The 22,467-nt window shown below is 39.5% G+C and overlaps 1 long non-coding RNA gene across 1 annotated transcript; it reads right to left on the reverse strand.

Moving 5' to 3' along the window:
- Positions 1–7,268: 7,268 nt before the first annotated feature.
- Positions 7,269–16,035, reverse strand: LOC113445126 (uncharacterized). The gene is made up of 3 exons (XR_003375328.2): positions 15,856–16,035; positions 10,402–10,564; positions 7,269–7,483 (listed from the first exon to the last, which is right to left on the reverse strand). It is a non-coding gene; the product is annotated as an uncharacterized LOC113445126 (long non-coding RNA).
- Between the last annotated feature and the right edge of the window lie 6,432 nt (positions 16,036–22,467).

Below are 22,467 nucleotides of genomic sequence, written 5' to 3' on the forward strand. Positions count from 1 at the left end.
CATATTTTGTAAGAATTGTGATAGCACATTGCATTGAACTTGGAACCTTAGGGACAATCAGTGATTGATGTTACTTTGGCCTGGAAGGTTTGCTCTGGTAGCAATCTGATCTTCCCACTAAACTTTGTGCCACCTTTGGTTTCTGAGTTATTGTGATGACCCAGGGTGGGATACAAAACAAACATAGTCACAGAAAACTGGTGAAGCCCCTTTTATTCCTTCAGTTTGCTTCCAAGCTCCGAATATCTTTGACGGAAGATAAAAACACTCCCACACAAACAGTTACATGAAGAAGGAAAAAAGCAACACAAACCAGGCAAGAGAAGGGCTGGAAGATGTCCACAGATTACACAAACTGGGAAGGACACCAAACTCAGAGAGGAACTATAAACTAGAGATATTTACATGCTTTATTTCCAGCATTTGCCAGTATGCAGGTCCAAACTCTTATTCAGTTGTCACAGCTACAGCCCATGAAGAGGATCAAGGCCCTCTCCTCCCAAGTAGACCATGTCTCTCCCTTATCCTCTCCTCCCTGTGTGCATTAGGATGCATAGGGGATAGGCCTGGGTCCTCCTCTGACTGCTCAGCCAGCCTCTGCCCTTCCCCAGCCTCCTCCACAACCTCTGGAGCCACACTTCTACTCCCTGTCAGCTGTTCCTCCTCTTCCTCAGAGTCAGTCTCCACCAGGAGCATGACAGTTATCTTAAATTTTAAAAAACGAAGACAGAATGCTTTGTAACGTAACTGTGTGGAAATAGTGTGCTTCACTATTCTTCCTACACTAGGCATACCATATTTGGCATACCAACAGATACAGAACAATAACCTCCCTAGATCACAGTCCTCACTTCATTTTCCACAGAAGTTACAAATCTGGGAGGATTTCCAACTCAGAGACCTGTCATTTCATAGGAGCGTAACCTTATCTGGAACCAAAGACCTGTCTGTCTTGCTAGAAGCTCTCTGAGCTTGTTTTCCCCTATCCTGTCTGTCACAACTTCCTGGCCTTGGTTCAAGACTTGAATGGCATTTCTTGTCTGACTTGATTTGACAATATACAACTCAGTATTATCCATGTATTATTTTTATTATTATTATTTTGGTTTATATACTACTCCACTTCTCAAGACTTCAAACCAGTGGCGGAATTCAAATGTTTTTACTACCAGTTCTGTAGGCGTGGCTTGGTGGGCGTGGCAGGGGAAGGATACTGTAAAATCTCCAGTCAGAGATGGTATTTGCTGGTTCTCCAAACTCCTTTCCGCTACCGGTTCTCCAGAAATGGTTAGAACCTGCTGAATACCACCTCTGCTTCAAACAGCTTATAATGAGGTCAAAACATAAAAAGCCAACAGCATAAGTTAAATTTATGTTTTACCGACAAAGACATATTTTTAAAAACCACCTAATCTCTTCCCTGGTGTAGCCAACAAAGCGAGGGGAACCTGTGGCTTAGAGGTTAATACATTTATCTAATATGTAAGCAGCCTGGGTTTGATCCCAGAAGGGTATGGCTAGCTGATAAGAGCTAAATAGCTTGAAATGGATCTATATTAGTCTCCCTTTACTTCTTTGTCGGTAAAACATAAACTTAACACAAAAATGGTTTGTCTGGATTGGGGCTGAAAGATGAAAGTGGAAGCAGTATGCTCCATCCCATATTGGGGTAGACCAGGTTGCCCTGATAGTCTGGTTCCATCAGAGAAAAAACACAACAGGTTAAGCATTACCAGAAGACTCTGATGTGTCACCATTTGGGAAGCAGAAACTATATAAATCCATATATATGTTTTCTGAGGTTCTCGCGGGTATTTGTATGTGGATCTTTGGTTGTTTGGGTTTTCTCCCATGTAAGATTGGAAGTATCTAGGCAACGTTTCAATGAAGTCTCATTCATCATCTTCAGGCTTGTGTCTTCGGCTCTGTGCTTCTCATTACTCTAAGAAGCACAGAGCCGAAGACACAAGCCTGAAGATGATGAATGAGACTTCATCAAACGTTGCCTAGATACTCCAATCTCTCTCTCTCTCTCTCTATATATATATATATATACACAGATGTCTCTCTTGGGAAATGTGCCAGCCCTCCCAGGTAAACTAAACAGGAAACATGACTAGACAAACTAATTCTCTAATGTAAGGTTACTTTAACAGAATCTTGCAAATCTGAAAGTACAAACTTCTCACCCCCAATTTTAACCACCTGATTTATTAGGGCAGGTCCTTCCTAAGTTTCTTTCTCTGACCATTAAACTGGAGAGGTTTCCCCTTCTCTTCTCTGATTGTTACCTAGGCAACACCTGCCCCCCTCATCCCCCAATTTCATCCACACATTCCATTATATTGTTGGAAGAAATATCCATCTGGTTCAGTTCCAATCTGGGAGAGAGACACTGGAAACATGGAGGCTGATTGGAAAGATGGTTTAATGATGAAGCAGAACCACATGAATTCTGGTGCAGCTGACCACATGGAGTTGAGAGTGGGAGGAGTTTATACCTTCTCTTGGGCTTTGCACTTGAGCTTCCTGTGCAAGAACATGTATTCTATTGGCAGCTGTTAGACTCCCATGGGGCCGTGTAGGGTTTATCCAGGGGTCATAGCTGGATTTATAGGTGAAGTACAAATCCTAAAAATTTGTCTGAGCTAAGTTTCGTTGAAGTTCGGTCTGCTCTGGGGTGATGCAATGTCTGAAATACCCTTAGGAGGTTGTGCTATGTGCCTTCTGCTAAATGGCATTGGGTTAATCCTATTATGTCCTGAAGGATAATCCCATCATCTTGGAGCTGAAGGTCTTTTGTTTTGTAGATAGGCTGCTCCAGTTTTTTTTTAATGGGCACAAAATATCTGCTGGGGGCTGGGAGCTGAAGCTCTGAGTTTCTGTCTCCCTTAAGATTTTTTTATTTCTCTTTTAGGGGAAATATTTTATCTTTCCTTTTTAAAAATATTCCTCAAAATTTTTCATTTTTCTCGGAAGGGGGTGGTGACTTCCCACAATGTCATAGAGAAGGGATGGTCTAGAAGATAGACAGATAGAATTCTTTCCTGGCCAAGTGGGATCGGACACACAAGGAATTCGTCTTGGTGCAAACGCTCTCCGTGTACATAAAAGAAAAGAGACATTCGTCAAGAGTCAAGAATCATATCTAACTGGGCGTCATTTGAGGAGCCCCTACAAAGGCTCATACAGCTATCCTAATTGGGGTCCTTAGCAAAGTCTGCTGGAGGGGATTGTTTCGGTCTGTTTCCATCTTAGGCATTTGCTTGTATCTTCTAAATCAGGGTCTCCAACCTTGGCCACTTTAAGCCTGGAGGACTTCAACTCCCAGAATTCCCCAGCCAGCAAAGCTGGCTGGGGAATTCTGGGAGTTGAAGTCCTCCAGGCTTAAAGTGGCCAAGGTTGGAGACCCCTGTTCTAAATAGTTACAGGTACTCCTTCATTTGCAACCATTTCTGAGCCCAGAATTTCCATTGTTAAGCAAGACAGTTGTTAAGTGAGTTTAACCCCATTTTACAACCTTTCTTTCCACGGTTATTAAATGAATCTGGCTTCCCCATTGACTTTGCTTGTCAAAAGGTGATCATGTGACCTCGGGAAACTGCAACCATCATAAATACATGCCAGTTGCCAAGCATCTGAATTTGGATCACATGACCACGGGGATGCCACGATGGTCACAAGTATGAAAAATGGTCATAAGTCGCTTTTTGCAGTGCCATTGCGACTTTGAGTGGTCACTAAATGAATGGTTACAGATCGAGACCTACCCGTAGATGGGATACATCCCGATGCACCTGTTGTATGGCTGATTTGTCACAAAGACAAACCTCCCACCTTAGTACCCACCAGTTTCACCATCTGTCCTTTAAATTTAAAAAAAAAGTCAATAAAAAGAAGAATCTGATGCCATCTAAAGTGAAGCACCATTCACAAACCTTAGCTTTATTTCCTAGAATTCCTCTGTCCAGAGATGGCAGCTTCTTGATGCATCTCTGGGCTGCCAGAACCACTGAAACAAGTAGCAAAAAATAGATGAGGGAAAGGGCTCCTACGTGCTGTTCCTATGTCTGCCTCTCCTGCCTTTTCATTGACAAAACATTTTACTATGTGTAAAAGACAAAGAACTCTAAAACATATAAAGACAAAGAAGCTAAAACATATAAAGAACGGTTGCTGGGATTAGGTATGTCTAGTTTGAGGAAAAGAAGGACCAGGGGAGAGATGATAGCAGTGTTCCAATATCTGAGGGGCTGCCACAAAGAAGAGGGAGTCAAGCTATTCTCCAAAGCACCTGAGGGCAGGACAAGAAGCAATGGGTGGAAACTAATCAAGGAGAGGAGCAACCTAGAACTGAGGAGGAATTTCCTTACAGAACAATTAATCCGTAGAATGGCACTTCTTAAAAACTTCCAGTGTTGGAAAATTCATAACTGCCTTCAGAAGTTATGAATTCTCCAACACTGGAAGTTTTTTAGAAGAGATTAGACAACCTTTCATCTGAAATAATATAGGGTTTCCTGTTTGAGAAGGGGGCTGGACTAGAAGACCACTAAGGTCCTTTCCAAGTCTCTTAATTCTATTCTATTCTATTCTATTCTATTCTATTCTATTCTATTCTATTCTATTCTATTCTATTCTATTCTATTCTATTCTATTCTTCCCTTTTACTTATCTCTCTCCAAGATAATGTATAGCTCAATTATAAATAAGGCTCTTTTGTCCTCTTTAGCTTTTATAAAAAAATCTTCACAATCTTTTATTATATTAGCATTATAAAATTAGCATTCATTCATTCATTGATAACTAACTAAATCCTAAAACCTCAAACATAAGCAGAGTTTCTTTTTAATGGGATGTTCTGCTATTTAATTGCTCAGAGAGCTTTGGGTAGTCTGCTTACACTTATCCTCTAACAAGGGCTTATATTGAATTCAAATCTCCAATCTCTCCTCCCACATAAACCCCCTGAGCTTTCTTTTAAAAAATAAAATAAAAATAAAGGATTGGCAGCTCCAACCCAATATATTCTATAGAATCTACTTCTATCTACTTCAGAAGAATCTGGCTAGATATTCTTTATCCTTCTATTAATCCTTTATTTAAAGGATATTTAGCTAGATCGTTTAGATAGGGAGCATCCTATAGGATGGAAAAGGGACTGGAGACAGAAGGCAGATAAGCATGCTGATTCCATGGCAGCCATTTTATGAATGGTTGGATGAGCTCTCAAAGCAGCCATTTTGTGGAATAGCCCAAAGATGTATTGATCTCAGAATAGTTGTCTATGGAGATTCTCAGTCATGCAGATCATGGTTGTCCCAAAGGTTTGAGGTTGAAGAAGCTTCTTGGATGACAAGTGAAAAGTCTTCAAAGAAAAACTGGAAAATCCAATTGCTTTTTAAATAAAAGCATCTTTGAGACAACTCAGAAAGGTTGATTCAAAATCTTCTCAGTGACTGGCCTTGCTCTTCCCTGAGATCCAGCCGGTTCCTAATCTTCTAGCTTTCCAAAAAATCAAGAAGACTTGGCTTTTCCTCCAGGAGTTGGGTAGCATGTGACTGAACCCAATATAGTTGTGGATATGCAGTGATTGTTATATTGAGGAGCACCAGGATTTTCTGCATTTTTTACTGTTTTCATTGTTTTTTAATGATTAAGAAGTTTTGGAAGATATTTCCTAGTCCTGAGGAACTAGGTAATGAGTAATCTCCTAATATGATACTTTTTAGAAATCCAGAGGTTTAACCTAGATCAGAGAGACAGGAAGAGACAAAAAACCCTTGCTGATTCACAGAGATGTTTTAATTATTTGTTCAGATAGAAATGAAAGATTCTTCTTCCAACAGAGAACTTGCATATAATTGTCTAGATGCTTGTTAGTTGGCTATATCACAATCCTTTGCATTAAAATGGTTTCTCTCATGTACCTGTGATTACCAAATGGTTCTTGCTATAAAGTACAGGATGATGTATTTGAGCAGGGTAATTGAAAGACTTGAGAGGTATTTTGGAATGAATGAATGGATATATATCTGAAGTTCAGGTTACACAATAGATTTTTAAATGCAAGCCTAAGACACTTGAAGAACTTCTTTAAAAGTAGAAGCTGTAAATACAGAACACACATATTTATAAACACTTTTATTATACCAAATGAATTGGTAAGCCAGAACTGGGCTCCCCCTTGAGCAGAAGAATAGATTAATAGAAAAACTGGCTTTGATAGCATTGTTCAGAGACAGCTATGATTATACCAGCATAAAAACCTAGTAAATACATACATAAACTTGATTACATAGAGTAAACTTTACAGTGCAACCAACTGATAAAAAAGTACAGTGATCTATTATTAGAGATTTAGTAAACATTTTGCCTTTATATGAGGTGGTGATGTCAGTGATGCTTTTGATGAAATTTCCAGATCATATTGGAACAGTAGTCAACAGTGATTTAATTAGAGATTGAATATTAACATGCCCAGTTGATTGTATTTGCAGCCCAAATTTTATTTCAAAGAAATAAAGATTATGGAATGTTTATTTTGCAGTTATGGCAATGGATCTTGGCTACTTTTCTGCCAAACTTCAGACAATGTGAGAAGTTGGCTACGATTTTCTTTAATATTTGGCGAAATGATTAATGTATTCACAGCTGAGCTGCTTGCAGCTGAGTCCCCAAAAGAATTATGCTTCCATGATCCTGCTTATTTATCTCAGATCAATGCAACAATAGAGCTACTGCTTCAGGCTAAAATGACCATAACTATTAACTTATTAATAAATGGAATAAATACTTAATAATGTCATTTGGATTGGAGAGGGAGGGAAGAAAAAGAGAGACAGTGGTACGTATTTATCCCTTGACATTTTGGTAATGAAAAACAGAGTTGTCTTAACATGCTATTGTGGTATTCTCTCAGATAATGCATTTCTCAAATATTCTTATCTTCCTCTGTTACCACCAACACCTCCTCCTCCTCCTCCTTTTTTCCTGCACCTGATGGTTTATCTAACAGTAGCTATTTAGTGTGATAATGGCGTTTGACAGATTGAATACAAACACCATTGTCACACTCCAAAGCTCCAGCAGGAGAGAAATCTCAGAGGAATGAAATATTCATAACAGTCAAAAGGACCTGTAATGAAAAGAAAAAGGGCCAATGATCAAAAATGGAATAAAGACAAGTGGGGAAAAATATTATCAACAGAAACAACACCAATTTTTAAAAGAGAACGGTTTGGAATAAATTATAAACTTAACATCAGTGGCAATGTTGGTAAATTATTTTACTTCTGTTTTTGTTTACACTCTTTTCATTTCTTCCTTTTTATTGTTGTAAAGCCACCTAGAATAGACCCACAGCAAGATAGGCAGCAAATACATTTAACAAACAAACAAATAAACAAACTCTTCAATGAGTTAAGATTTGTCTGGTACTGAATGGGCTTCTGTGTCTGTTCTGATCAAAGTCACTTTATAGCTGTTGAAGAAGAAAATTATGGTATGCTTGTCAACATTTCTGCTTAGTCAACTTTCTTTTTCAACTTTTCTATTGCACTTTTCAACTTACTCATTAAATCACTAGAACATAGCAACTTAAAACTCACTATATTCTAAGAAGATTTGGAGCTACATGCTCAGAACAAGAGATTTTGAAGAACCCTGATGGAAAAGAAGTCTAGGCAAGGTCTTTAAATCTTGAAGGAGAAATCGGAGGTCCCATGAAATGCGATGTTGAGGAGGCTATTATAAATAATTCCAACAAAAAGGGAAAAAATGGAAGAAATTTATTGATACATGGAGAATTCCCTAAATGTTGTTGTGGAAAAGGGACACATATAAGAAATGGAAGGACAAAAATATAACCAAAGAGGAATTTGAGGCAGACTCCAGAAACAGTAAGGACAATGATAGAAGGCCAAGTATTCTGAATGATTTGAAGCTTGCAAGAGGTACCTAGAAAAACTACAAATGAGTTCTTTGGCTATGTTAGAAACAAAAGGGGAACCAAAGTGATTGCATATACCACTAGATGGATTCGCAACTGGCTGGCAAACCATACTCAGCGAGTAGTCCTTAATGGGTCTAAGTCTACATGGTGGGAAGTAAGCAGTGGGGTGCCACAAGGTTCCATCTTAGGCCCAGTACTCTTCAATATCTTCATTAACGACTTAGATGAGGGAATAGAAGGGGAACTTACCAAATTTGCAGATGACAGACTAGAACACTGGGCCATATCTAATAAAATGAAATTCAATACAGAGAAAAATAAAGTCCTACACTTAGGCAAGAAAAGCCAAAAGGACTCATATAGACTGGGTGAAACCAGACTCAATAGCAGTAACTGTGAGAAGGATCTTGGAGTCTTAGTGGACAACCAGCTAAATAGGAGCCAGCAGTGTGTAGCAGCAGCCAAAAAAGCTAATGCAATCCTAAGTTGTATTAACAGAGGGATACAGTCAAGATCAAGGGAAGTACTAATACCACTCTATAAAGCCTTAGTAAGACCACACCTAGAGTACTGCATCCAGTTTTGATCACCACATTATAAAAAAGATGTTGAGGCTCTAGAAAAAGTACAGAGAAGAGCAACCAGGATGATTAGGGGACTGGAGGCTAAAACATACAATGAACGGTTGCAGGAACTGGGCTTGGCTAGTCTAGTAAAGAGATGGACCAGGGGAGACATGATAGCAGTGTTCCAATATTTGAGGGGCTGCCACAGAGAGGAAGGGATCAAGCTATTTTCTAAAGCACCCAAAGGCCAGACAAGGAATAATGGATGGAAACTGATCAAGGAGAGATTCAACCTGGAAATAAGGAGGAACTTTCTGGCAGTGAGAACAATCAACCAATGGAACAGCTTGCCCTCGGAAGTTGTGGGAGTGCCATCAGTTGAGACTTTCAAGAAGAGATTGGACTGCCATTTGTCAGAAATGGTGTAGGGTCTCCCGCTTGGGTGGGGGGTTGGACTAGATGACCTACAAGATCCCTTCCAACTCTGATTATCTGTATCAGAGTAGCCCTGGAAGGAGAAACTGGCAATGGTGAGAACTTTTGAGACTTTCATTTCTTGGAAGAAAAATGGAGTCGGCCATGGTGGAACTACAATTTAGGATAGACAAGAAGAGGGTAAGAGTGAACTCAACTAATTTAAATTAATGCAGTCCTTCAGAGTCACATGGATTATATTGCAGGCTCATTAAATGAGGTGCAGTTCACTTTAACAACTGTCTTGTTTAGCAATGGAAATTTTGGCTTGCACTGAAGTCGTAAGTTACGGACTACCTGTAATATGTTCCTATCATCATCCCAGCATTATTTTGTTATAACAATAGCACTAAAAAAAGTCTCTGTAAATTGCTGGTGCAGAAATGACTCTACTGCAGAACAAAAGGGAAATCTCATGAAATAGAGGTGGCTTAATAGTGTTTCAGCAGGAGTGCCTGTAATCAGATTCAACTACATTTAAGAAGTCAGAGAAGTAGAATCTTGGCTATTACTAACACTGGATCTCCTAGGGGCATTCAATTTTTATTGACAGAGATTTTTATACTATAGCTTTTAGTGGTAACATCAAGTGATAATTGGAAATTAGAAAAAGAATAAAAAGGGAAAAATGGAAAAGTCAAAGTCAAAGAAAGGGAAAGAAAAAGACAAAGAAAAATAAAGAAGTGACTTCTGATCTTTGCAGCAGTTACAAAAAAAATGGTTATTACCCTTTCCACCCTCCCAAATTACATACCTTCTTCCCACAAGTGACTCTTTTTAATCGGTACATTCTGAAAGCACCAATTCATTTGTGTCCATTTTCAGCAAAATAACAGTCTTTAAAGACTTTTAAGTCTCTTTTAAAAATAGTTATTTTTTCCTTCCCCAATCGCTAGCCATCACCGAGTTATTATATAGCAACCTAATAATGATTGGATGATGCTTGAACAACCCTGTCTTTCAATCTTTGGAACTTTAAGACATGCATAGCTGGCTGGGGGATTCTGGGAGTTGAAGTTCATATCTCTTAATATTGTCAAGGTTGAGAAACAAGAGTAACAACGTCCACTCTAACTACTATTTTGGGTTTGAAGAGAAGTGTAATACCAGGGAGTATAGCTTTTGGAAACAGAATTACAGTATAAGTTTAAAGTTATATATTTACTACCTAGAGAACCAGTTTGGTGTAATGGCTATGGCACTGGAGTAGGAACTGGGAGTCTGTGAATTCTAGTACCACTTTGGGTAGGAACGAGAAATCAGTTGGTGAACTTGGGCCAGGTGCTCTCTTAGCCCTAGAAAGCAGGCATTGTGAAGCCACTTGTGAAAATGCTGAACTCAAAGACACACACACACACACACACACACACACACACACACACACACAACTTAATTAATGAGCATTACCTTCTTTCTCTCTTTCATTATTGTTTTGGAGTTTTGTTTAGTCTCCGACCTTAATATCAACCCAGTAAGCATATATAATCAATAAAAGCGAAGATGCATTTAAGGAAACTTCCAGGATTTTTGCTTTGAATGGGTAATCCTCCATTCTCTTGACCCACATGCTCTGCAAACAGAAGAAGAAAGGGTTTTTAAAAAAATTGAAGATAAAGATCTTTAGTATCCTTTTTACTTTTACTTTCTTTTTAAAAAATCCCACTTGAAGACGGAGCAGTTTTCTTTTTTGCTTTTTCCATCTGCAACACTTATTTTGCTTTTCATTCGAATTTCAATAGTCCTTTGGAAAATAAAATAAAATAAAGAACAGTCTTTAACCAGGCTGATTAAAGCGCTATTGTGAGGAGAGGCCATTTCGAAAATAATTAGTTTTCACTAGGAATCGGCATTTCCTTTTAGTAAAGGTCCACTTTTTATCCTTTTCTTCAGGAAGAAAACCCAGGAGATGTTTTGTCAATCTTTTGAGAAATAAAATAGGGAATTTATCAGGGAACTGAAAGGTAATGTTATCTCGCTATTGTTGAAAGCTTGGCTTTCAATAAAGTGGAAAGTCTTTCTTCTCCCTGCCCGCCACATTTGATTGAATGCTTCTGAAAGAAAAATCAAGATAATTGAAGATAGTTTGGTTGAGAATCAAAGACTGAATTAATAAAGACATTCAACTGACTCAGAGGAGAATGCCCGAATAATATTTCACCCCAAACAACCATTGGTTTGCAGGTATGCATACAAGCTTTTGCCTGCAAACTTAGCAATAACTTGTAGTGATATTACTGACAAAACTCAGTAAAAAGAAGAACATTTACTCTGAATGCTGAAGGTACCAGATTAAATTCCCAGGATATCCAGGTAAAAAGAAATGGGTTGCAAACAACTTGAAGAGCCACCGCTAACATGTAATGTTAGATTCAGTGAAAAAACTGATGTAATGTTCAGCCAGGTGTTTTGTGTGTGTGTTCTGGTGAAGAACTAGTCCACGTTCCTGGCTTTTTTTTTTTTTTTAGCCCCTGGCTGGCATTTAAAACCTGGAGTCAAAAATGGGAAAGCAAGGTGTATCAATCCAGCCTTCTCTACCTCCCCTACTTAGTACCTTCCGTTGAGTTCGGTCAATCTCCATAATTCCAAATCAACAAGATCCTTGCTTCCTGGGATTTATGCTCAAAGCATTTAAAGAACAAAGCATCCAAGGGGGCTGTACTAATTAATTAATGGGGAGGGGGGGAATCAGTTTTCTGTCAGAATCAGCTTCCAGTTAAGAAGGTGCAATCCTCCAGCCGTGTTCAAGATTTTCCAATTTTTCTCCCATTTTTTTTCTCAGCATTTTTCTTTCTAGTAAGAATCATTCTATAAAGCCTTAATAAGACCAGCCTAGAATATTGCATCCAGGTTTGGTCACCACATTATAAAAAAGATGTTGAGACTCTAGAAAAAGGTGCAGAGAAGAGCAACCAGGATGATTAGGGGACTGGAGACTAAAACCTATGAAGAACGGTTACAGGAACTGGGCATGGCTAGTCTAGTGAAGAGAAGGACCAGGGGAGACATGATAGCAGTGTTCCAATATTTGAGGGGATGCAACAGAGAGGAAGGGGTCAAGCTATTTTCCAAGGCACCTGAAGGCCAGACAAGGAATAATGGATGGAAACTGGAGAGATTCAACCTAGAAATAAGAAGAAATTTTCTGACAGTGATAACAATCAAGCAGTTGAACAGCTTGCCCTCGGAAGTTGTGAGAGAGTCATCACTGGAGGCTTTCAAGAACAGACTGGACTGTCATCTGTCAGAAATGGTGTAGGGTCTCCTACTTGGGTGGGAGGGGAGTTAGACTAGATGGCCTACAAAGTCCCTTCTAACTCTGTAAATCCAATCTAAAAAGAGGATCTGATGGAAAACCTGTTCAGTGCCTCTGGACTGACAGTGCTTGGAGCCTCTTTCTTACTTATTCCCAATGGCCAAAATGTATTTACATAAATAAGGAATGAGGCTCTTTTTCTCATTTGCAATTTACAGCATTACTACAGTCCCCCCTCAATCACATGACACAGGACTTATCCAGTTTTGTGTTCTAAATAGGCTTGTGTCCATGTTTGGAAAAGCAACAGCTTCATTCAACACCAAACCATGTATTATATAAACTTCATTATTCTTTCCCCTTTCTGGGAAAATGGTGTTCATGTGGCCTCTGCAATTTTGATCACTCATTATTACATTGAATGGAGATGTGTTGGGTAGGAGATCAACCAATCAGCATTCCCACCATATCCTAAAACCCACCCATTCATCTCCCGTACAAGAAAAGATAATCTATCTTACCAGCCAGTCTAGTCAGCAAGGAGGATAAGTAGTAAATCATCATCCTTGAAAGATATGAGTAGTGCTGAGCTAGGCAGCAGATCTTTTATAACCCACCTGTGGAAAGTAGGGTACACTGTGTACACAAGCAGGAGTGTCCATGGAGTCTCGGGGTCAAAAAAAGCCAAGATGTGATAAAAATCAACCACGTGATAAAAATCTGCCTGGTTTTTAGACATGTTGCCCAATGTACACGTCTAGTTTCTTCACATAAAAAAGAGGTAGTAAGTAAGCTTGGGAAAGGAAGTTCTCTTTGGAACAGACAAATTAGAATTAGGCAGTTATTGCTGCAGATAGCCCAAGTCTCAATAATTATTTGGAAAGAAATTAAGTCTCCTTTTTTTCCTTTAGGATCCTAGACCATAAAAAGGACCATATGAGCTGGTAGAAAGTCATAGCAAGTATAGTTTAGCTTTTGAGAGTATGGGTGTTAAGCTGACTTTTATATAGGCAGTCACCAAATCCAGGTTCAGCACTATATGAATTTTTCCACCTGGGTCATTTGTTACATTTCTCTGAACTGGCACAATATCTGTAGTTCTTTTGGAGTCAAGGAGAAGCCAAACACAAAGATCTGTGCACTTAAATCATATAGGTGTGTGCTTGTATGTGAGCACATGTAGAGGTTCTAGCTTGGCCGTCTGAATAAGACGAAGCACAGGAATAACGGGGAAAAACGGCATAGACCTAACCTGTCACCAGAAGAAGTGATGCTGTTTATTTATGGCATTTTCAAAATAAGGCTGATAATAGATAACAGATAATCAGAGTTGGAAGATACCTTGTAGGTCATCTAGTCCAACTCCTACCCAATGAGAGACCCTACACCATTTCTGACAGATGGGAGCCCAATCTCTTCTTGAAAGTCTCAAGTGATGGCGCTCCCACAACTTCCAAGGGCAAGCTGTTCAACTGGTTGATTGTTCTCACTGTCAGAAAATTTCTCCTTATTTCCAGGTTGAATCTTTCCTTGTTTAGTTTCCATCCATTATTCCTTGTCTGGCCTACAGCTGCTTTAGAAAATAGCTTGACCTCTTCCTCTCTGTTGCAGCCCCTCAAATATTGGAAGATGTCTCCCCTGGACACATCTGGTTGGCCATTGTCTGGCACTGTGGATTGGCCATTTGCCAGATCTCATAGCACTTTCCTTATGTTCTTATGAGATGAATGCAAGAGATAAACAGAATTACTCATTTTATGTTCACAAGAACTATTCCCAAAATTGGGTACCTCTTAAATTTCCCAGAGGTCTTAAGACAGAAGATTAAAATGGGACCTCAAAAATGTTTCATTAGAAAATGTGTGGGAGAAGTCCAGTTGAATAATAGCTAATAATCTATCCTGCAGATTCTCCAAGAGTGGCAGATGTTATCATTTGTAGTGTGATGCCATCTCAGAAGCCATTGTGTTCTAAAAATACATAAACAGAACCTGTGAAATATGAAAGTAGAAAAGGCTGGACAAGCAAATTTAGATAGAGGATAGCTAAAGCGAAATGTATCGGCTCTATTTAATATCACTGTGTATCCATTTTGTCACTTATTGAAGAAGTATTTTCTGTTAGCCATTTAATTCTTTTTTGAGATTTTAAGGAAAAAAAGAACCAATTAAATGTCTATCAATAAGCGACAAAGTGGATGCACAGAGATATTAAATAGAGGTCTAAAGAAATGTACAAATTAAGGACAAGAATTACAGAATCCACTTTAGGGATCAGCAGGGATTAGATCCATTTGCTGGAGCCTGCTGTCCCCAGATATCTTGGATTATGGAAAATAGGAAGAATGGACATTAATCAGCCATAGTGCAGTGAGAAAATATATTATTTGTTCCTCTGTTAAATTGATAAAAATGAACTAAATGAAACTACACCTTGTTGCTGCTATATCATAGTAAATTATCTCAATGAAAATATTAAAATGTTTGGGAAGGAGGGGGCAGAAGGCCGAACCAGCAATGAAACTAAGCTTTTTTAAAAAATGAGATTTTCTCAATTCTTTCCCCTAGTGTGGAAATCAGGGCCCCACTGTTGTGCATCGGTTATTCAAAGGAAAGCAAGCAATAAATGAAGGATTAAAAACATGTTTTGTTGCTTTATCGTTATTTCAGAATTGTGTGGTTGCAAGATGTGCAGCTGGAGAAAGGGTTATATATAAGTATAGAGTAGAAGTCTGCAAATTATTGCTGGTCATTTCTGGACATCAAAAGAATCTTTTCATCAGGTTCTTGATTTCCCTCTGGTGGAATTTGGGTTGAAAGAATGATGTGAATGCAGAATAAAATTTTCTGCTCAATCCATTGGAGACAAAATACCAATGAAATACATTGCCATCTTTGGACTGCACAGAAAGAAATATATGAAAAAGCTTCTTGTTATCATTTATACTGTAGTCTGCAATGAAAATATCAAAATATGCCTATTATAATCACCCCTTTAATTCTGACAATGACTAATCAGTTAAATTGCTTGTTAATAGCACAACTGGGTTTTTTTCTATAGCAAGAAATGAAGCAATCAGGGTTTAGTTCTACCATAACATTGGCAGCCAGCAGGAAGGGAGGGAACAGTTGTTGGGACTTCATACAAAATCCTCCTTTTTCTTTCATACATGGGAAATTCCAATTTGAGATTTTTCATCTATGGAGGAAAATTTGTGATCTTGCAAGAGTTCACCTCCCTGGTATCTGGTCTATGGAATTAATTTTTTTTCTCTCTTTAATCATGTTTTCATTGACAAAAGGTCCACTGAGAAATTGGGCTGAGAATATTTCCTTCCTTCCTTCCTTCCTTCCTTCCTTCCTTCCTTCCTTCCTTCCTTCCTTCCTTCCTTCCTTCCTTCCTTCCTTCCTTCCTGTACTGCTTGTTTGTGTAACCCCCTAAAGCAATTAGTATCAGGACAATAAGCAACCCTATAAAACCATATAGGACAATTCGATAAATATCTCAATATTATTTTGCTACTCTTCACTAACAGAGGTTTTCTTGAAGAGCAAATTGTTTAGCCTTCAAGTCCTTTTTAAGGAAACAAACCCATTGAAATCACTCACCATTCCACATAACGCTGTACGATCCTATGATTTTCATCCACCGTTAAAGGTTTATGGCCTTAACGCATTTTCTCTCCAAAAACAAGTGAGCGTCTGTCTCTCATATACGTGGCTGTACACTTACAGTATTACGGCAGGAGTTCAAAGTGTCTGTTTCAAAAAACTCAACCCTGCCTGGCCTTTATGGGATCCAGGACTTTTAAATAAACAAACCGCTCTGATAAGTCACATTAAAATATTGATCCTTGTGGGATGGTTCTCAGCCCTGTACATAAATGAGGGCTGCTACTTAGACATATGGACAGACACACAAGCAATAGCAACAACAGTGACAATAATATTCCCTCTCTTTGGTTAGGACAGTTTTAGAATAACTTGAGGGAAGAAATAAAAAAAAAAAAAAAAGATAAAGCGAGGCAATACAGAAGTACTTCCAAGCAAGTTAAGCTGAGTCTTCAAATACCTGTACATAAAATCCTGTAAAAGATAACAATTGCAGGTGTTTCATGTTCTGAGATGGAAGCCGAGATGATTAGTGGAATCCTTCAGGTGACAACTAGAAAACGTGCATACAAAATGTTTTATGAGTTGACTAGGCCCAGGCTAATGCCGGCATGTTAACTTCTAATAAATCCTTTCAGGTTTTGGGAGTGTGGCTCGAGCCTCATGATTTAATTGGAGTAAATGCCGAAATCCTGACATCAGGTGCATTAGAGCACAAATTTTACTTCTAGCCATTCTGGCAACCTTTTCGCTGACAGTAGAAAGGGGCCTTATTATTCTTATTCCACTTGCTGAAAAAAAATATAGAATATACATAAAGCATTTTTTAAAAAAATATCCAGATGTAAATTATTGTTAGGTCTAGCCCTCCTCTTAGAATTATTTCCCATAGTATCCAATCTAGTTTTACTTTATGACATTTTTGTTACAGTTGTTAAGTGACTCATGCGGTCATTAAGTGAATCATGCAGTCATTAAACAAATGTGGCTTCTCCCATTGACTTTGCTTATTGGAAATCAGATGGGAAAGTTAGAAAGGGTGATCACATGAACCCAGGACAATGCAACTGTCATAAATTCACTCCAGTTGTCAAGTCCCAAATTTTGAGTGACCATGGGGATGCAATGGTCATAAGTGGGAAAAATAGTCGTAAGTCCCATTTTTCAGTACCCTTGTAACTTTGAACAGTCACTAAATGAATGGTTGAAAGTCAAGGACTACCTGTATATAGACCCTCAGGTCACCATAAAGGTCAACAAGATTGCTGAGATATCCCATGCAACTCTTATAGAAAACAATGCAAACAACAAGGAACAGCAATCTTAATAGTTGACTTGTTAAAACGCACAGCAGTCTTGCCACTATTCTCTGCCAACCCTGTTTTTTTTTTTTTTTTGAAAAAAGAGATGTCTAGTTCTCTCATTAAACCAGCCGTGTCCAACCTTTGTGGCTTGGCGGTCCAGCTGGGGAGGGAGGGGTACTGGACTGTGTGAGTGGCGGGCCGGTATTCACGCACTCCTTGTACAAGTACATGGCCCAGCACCCATGTGTGCAGCTCGATTTGCACAAGTGGCAGACCAGCATGCACACATGTGAGTGCCCACCGGCCCTCTGCTTGTGCAAGTTGAGCTGAGCGTGCATGCACTCCGGCCAGCCACTTGCGTGGCGCAATTCTAAATAGGCCATGGCCCGGTGGCCTATTTAGAATTGGGCCACCAGGTCAGTGGTCTCCACTGGGCTGGGGACCACTGGTGGTCCACGAGAAAAATTTGGTGGTCCGCAGAGAAATGTCATCCCCAAAGCACCCCCCAAAAGCAATTAATTCAGGCAGCACGGGAACACAAGGCTGTGCCACCCTCATGGCCTGTGGGAGCACAAGGCTTGCATCGCTTGCATTGCAAAGAACATGAGGTTGTGAGGGGAGGGGGAAAGGGCAGAGTGGGGGAACTCGCCCCATGTGCCTGACCTGGCCACTGGGCTGCTTCTTTCTGCTTCTTTCTTCTTCTGCTTTTGGCTGCATGCAAGGAAACCAGCAAAAGTCTTTCTCTTCCCGCAAACTCCCCCAGAAATGAGTCTTTGGGACCCTGCAAAGTATTCTGCTCCAAAAGACTGCGCCGGCATGACAAGTCTCACAAAGACTCATTTCTGGCAGAGTTTGGGGGAGAGAAAGAAAGACTTCTGCTGTTTCTGCTGCTTTCCTTGCATGAAGCTAAAAGTCTTTCTCTCTCTCTCTCCCCTGAGAACAGAGCTGGAGCTGGTATCTTGCAATCCCAAATAAAGAATGATCGATCGGTAGGAAAACAGGGTGGGGAATTTTCCTGCAGACTTTTTTTGGGGGATTTTCCCAGGGTCTCTGGTCCACGGGATATAAAATTATGAGTTTGGTGGTTCCTGAGGTCCAAAAGTTTGGCGACCCCTGCTCTAGATGGTCTCTCACAAGAGTACTGAATGCCAGTTTTAACAAAGGTTTAGCATTGTTCCACTAGGACGAGGAATACATATTAATAAAGATCTTGCCCAACTCAGTCATCAGAAAGTAGGCCCCAACAAACAGACAGGAGGAGGTGTTCGCAGCAGCCAATAGGAACTGGGCAGTTGCTATGTCACAACCATCATTGCTGCCAAAATGCTAAAAATTGTGCACTCAGCAAGTTGGGATTGGGAGATAGAAAGTATCTGATCAATATGACATTAACTAAAAATGAAGTTACACTGCCCCAGGTATGCACTGGGGATCAGCTGAAGGTAGCCTCCTGAGGACACGTCCTTAAAGCACTGTTTCTCAACCTTGCAATTTAAAGTTCACTCAACTTCAAGTTGCCAAAGTTGAGATAATAAAGAATGGTGAGCGAAGCATCTTTGACAAGCCAGAAGAAGAATGTGTAAATGAGCCCTAAGAGAGGAGGCCTACTGGTTTTAAGTATCTTGGACCAATACCTCAGTGGAAGCATTGGGAAGCATCTGGGTGTCCTGGGTGGCAACTACACAAGAATTAAACATAGATGAGAGGCAATATTTTCTGCCTTGACAAGGGATACAATGTGGATTTTTAGTTGTTTTTCTATATGATCTTTTTGGCCTTGTGAAGTATGACCACACTATATTAAATGAACCACTGCGTTAGCATCTCAGGATGGAATCAACCCAACAACCCAGGCTTGTTATTAGAAAATTGTATTTTAGTTCTAGAACTTTGAAGTGTCGGTAATATTGGGTGAGGGGGTATTTACTTTTTTATCTTTGAGTCAATGTGGATTCCTGGACATGTCTCTGCCGTTTTCTTGGCACAACATTTTGAGAAGTGGTTTGTCCTTGCCTTTTTCCTGGGGTTGGGAGAAAGTGACTGGTCTAAAGTCACCCAGATGTCTTCATGCCTAAGGCAAGACTTGAACTCACAGTCTTCCAGTTTCTAGCCAGATGCTTTAACCACTAGAATTCTTTATAGAATTGTACACTACACAAATTTTAGAGAATTCTACACTACACCAAATTCTCTCCCACTCTAATTTTTTCCCCCCATTTTTCTCTGATGTTTCTGGCTTGTGAGGGGTAATTTTCCTGACTGGGAGGATTAATCTTAGCAACAAGAGAAACCACTGTAAGGAAGAGGAAGAATTATACACGTCAGTTGGAAACATAGAATGTAAAGGTTGGAAAATATTTAGGCTGCTGGTCTGAGCTCAAAGTTTGGCAATTTGGTTGCACGTTTCATCATCATAGTAGAGACCATCCACTTTAACCCCCTGCCAACTGCAGGAATTCATTTCTACAGCTTTCATTACAGATGTCCCTCCAGCCTCTCTTTAAATACCTTGATCAGAAGAGTCCCTAACCTCTCAAGACACTCTGCTCCATTGTTGAAAAGCTCTTACCATTACAAATGCTTCCTGATGTCCAATCATTTTTTTCCCCTAGTAATTTAAACTCATATCTTCTCCAGGTTCAATCTCCCCAACTTCTCATGAATGACATGTTGCCATCTTGGTTGTTTTCTTCCACATTCCAATTTGTCATGTTTTCCCCTAAACGTCACTGCTGTACCTTTTCAATCAGTGATTTTTTTTTTTCAACCATAGAAATCCATATGCAATATTTATTTATTTAAAGACCTATCTAAATATATTTCCATTTAAAATTGGAGCAATTTGGACAAGCTCTCAATACATATTTTGGAATCCTTAGCTGGTTATATTGGAGATAAAGGGAACTGGAGTCTCAGCACATCTGGATGGTTGAAATCCAGGCCTATTGCTGAATATTAAAACTGTCGGCCAAGGGAAATTACACCATGTTATGCAGCAATAGTTACGTTAAAGTTCTGTTGGATGACGAGATGGAAGACTGTCAGGGTATGGAAGTAATATTGGGGTAATTGTTGTTGGGGAAAACTGGAGGAGAGAAGGACATGTATGCAGCCTTGAGTTCCTAGAGACTTTCTGGGATGGGGATCTAACAGATAAATAAATAAACATGTTGTGTATCTGTGGGTTTATGTGAATAGGCCACTTCTTTGGCCAGCAATAAAATCAGGAATATTGAGAGTACATCATGGTTTATTTATAGAAAGGATCAATTGCAAAAGTTGGCAAGGATGAACAACCAGGATCAGAAATACAAGGAAAGTTGGTCTACAAGAAGAACCCATGAAAAGCAACAATTCCAGCAGGAATGTGTGTTTTGGTATTGGTGTTAGCTGTGGTAAGATGATTTCCTTAAAGAACTTCCTTCGTCCTTAAAGAAGGACATCTTGTGGGCAGAGAAAGAATGGGACTTTTTCTGTCTCATTTCATTCTTTGTGTCCCCTTCTGATATTTTACATGAGAAAAAAAATAACAACCACCACTACCAAAGTTGGCATCTCAAAAACTTCCTTTGGTAGAACTTTGGCCAGTCCAGTTAGACTCAATATGTTTAGTTCCCTTCTTATTACTAGTGAAAGACTACCATGGGGATTTCAATGGAGATATGGTAGATACACTCTTATTTTCAGGGGGAAATGGGGAACCTTTATCATATGCAGAGAGGACCCTGTCTGAAATCTAATTTAGTACTTTATGTGAAATCTCAAGTAGTCATTTTTTTCCCCCAAGGCAGAAAATAGCAACTATTGTTTTCACATTGCAGAAGAGATGTGAAATCAGATATCACCTTCAAAAGCTAACTCTTTATAAGGGCATAAGCTTTTGTAAACAGCTTTATCCAATGCAGAAAACAGATTTGTTATATGTTGCCATTCATTAACTGGGCTCTGTCACACACTTCCATATTTCAGAGTTTTAAGAATGGATTCCCAGTTGCTGGACAATTGGGCAAAAACAATGGAGAAAAAAATCTTACCAATGTAGATTATTGATGGAGGGCATTCAAGTTAGACTTCTGGACTTGGACCTCTCCTGATTTCAGAAAAAAGAGATGTTAAGTAACCCTTAAATGGGGTCGATAACTAAGAACTCTTCTACTAAATTAGATCTGTGGTCCATCCAAACCAGTTTATGGCGCCTCCCACAAAGAATTGGTGACATGTTTCTTTCTTCAATTTCCTTCTCATTTCCTCTTTTTTTTATTCTTTCTTCCTATTTCCTCTTTCATTAAGTGGCCTAACAATTGTTTAAATTCTCTGTGGAGCAAAACAGAGGAGGATGGAGAGGAAGGAAGACTGTTCTTGGTCACCACAATATAAAAAAGATATTGAGACTTTGGAAAGAGTTCAGAGAAGAGCAACAAAAATGACTAGAGGACTGTAGGCTAAAACATATGAAGAACAGTAGCAGGAATTAGGTATGTCTAGTGCCTAATGAAAAGAAGGACTAGAAGAGACATGTCTTTGGAGATTCTCAGTCATCCAGCTCATGGTTGTCCCAAAGGTGCCTTATCCAAGAGGCAACTGGATTTTCTGCATTTTCTTTGAAGTTTTGCTTCTCATCCCAGAAGATTCTTCAGCTCCATTCCATTCCATTCTCCACCATCCAGTCAGAGCTGAAGAACCTTCTTGGATGAGACGCAAAACATCTTCAAAGAAAAACCAGAAAATCCAGTTGCCTCTTGGAAAAAGCACCTTTGGGATAAAAGAGACATGACAGTAGTGTTCCAATATTTGAGGGGCTCCTACAAAGACAAGGGGATCAAACTGTTTTCCAAAGCACCACAAGGCAAGATGAGAAACCATGGATGGAAACTAACCAAGGAGAGAAGCAATCTAGAACTAAGGAGAAAATTGCTAACCGTGAAACCAATGGAACAATTTGCCTTCAGAAATTGTGGGTGCTCCATCACTGGAGGCTTTCAAAAAAGAGGCTGGACAATCATTTATGTGAAATGGCTGCTCGAGCATGGGGGTTGGTCTAGAACAGAGGTGGTCTTCAGCAGGTTCTGACCAGTGCTGGAGAACGGGTAGTGGAAATTTTGAGTAGTTCAGAGAACCAGCAAATCCCACTTCTGACTGGAAATTTTACAGTCTCTTTCCCCTGCCACACCCACCAAGCCACGCTCATAGAACCGGTAGTAAAAAAAAAATTGAAACCCACCACTGGTTTAGAAGACCTCCAAGTCCCTTGTAACTCTCTTATTCTATATTTTATATTCTCTTCTGGAATGAATGACTGATTGAC

The sequence above is a fragment of the Pseudonaja textilis genome, chromosome 2 (genome assembly GCF_049901715.1).
Source record: "Pseudonaja textilis isolate UNSWEBS1 chromosome 2, rPseTex1.2, whole genome shotgun sequence".
NCBI classification, from domain to species: Eukaryota; Metazoa; Chordata; class Lepidosauria; order Squamata; family Elapidae; genus Pseudonaja; species Pseudonaja textilis.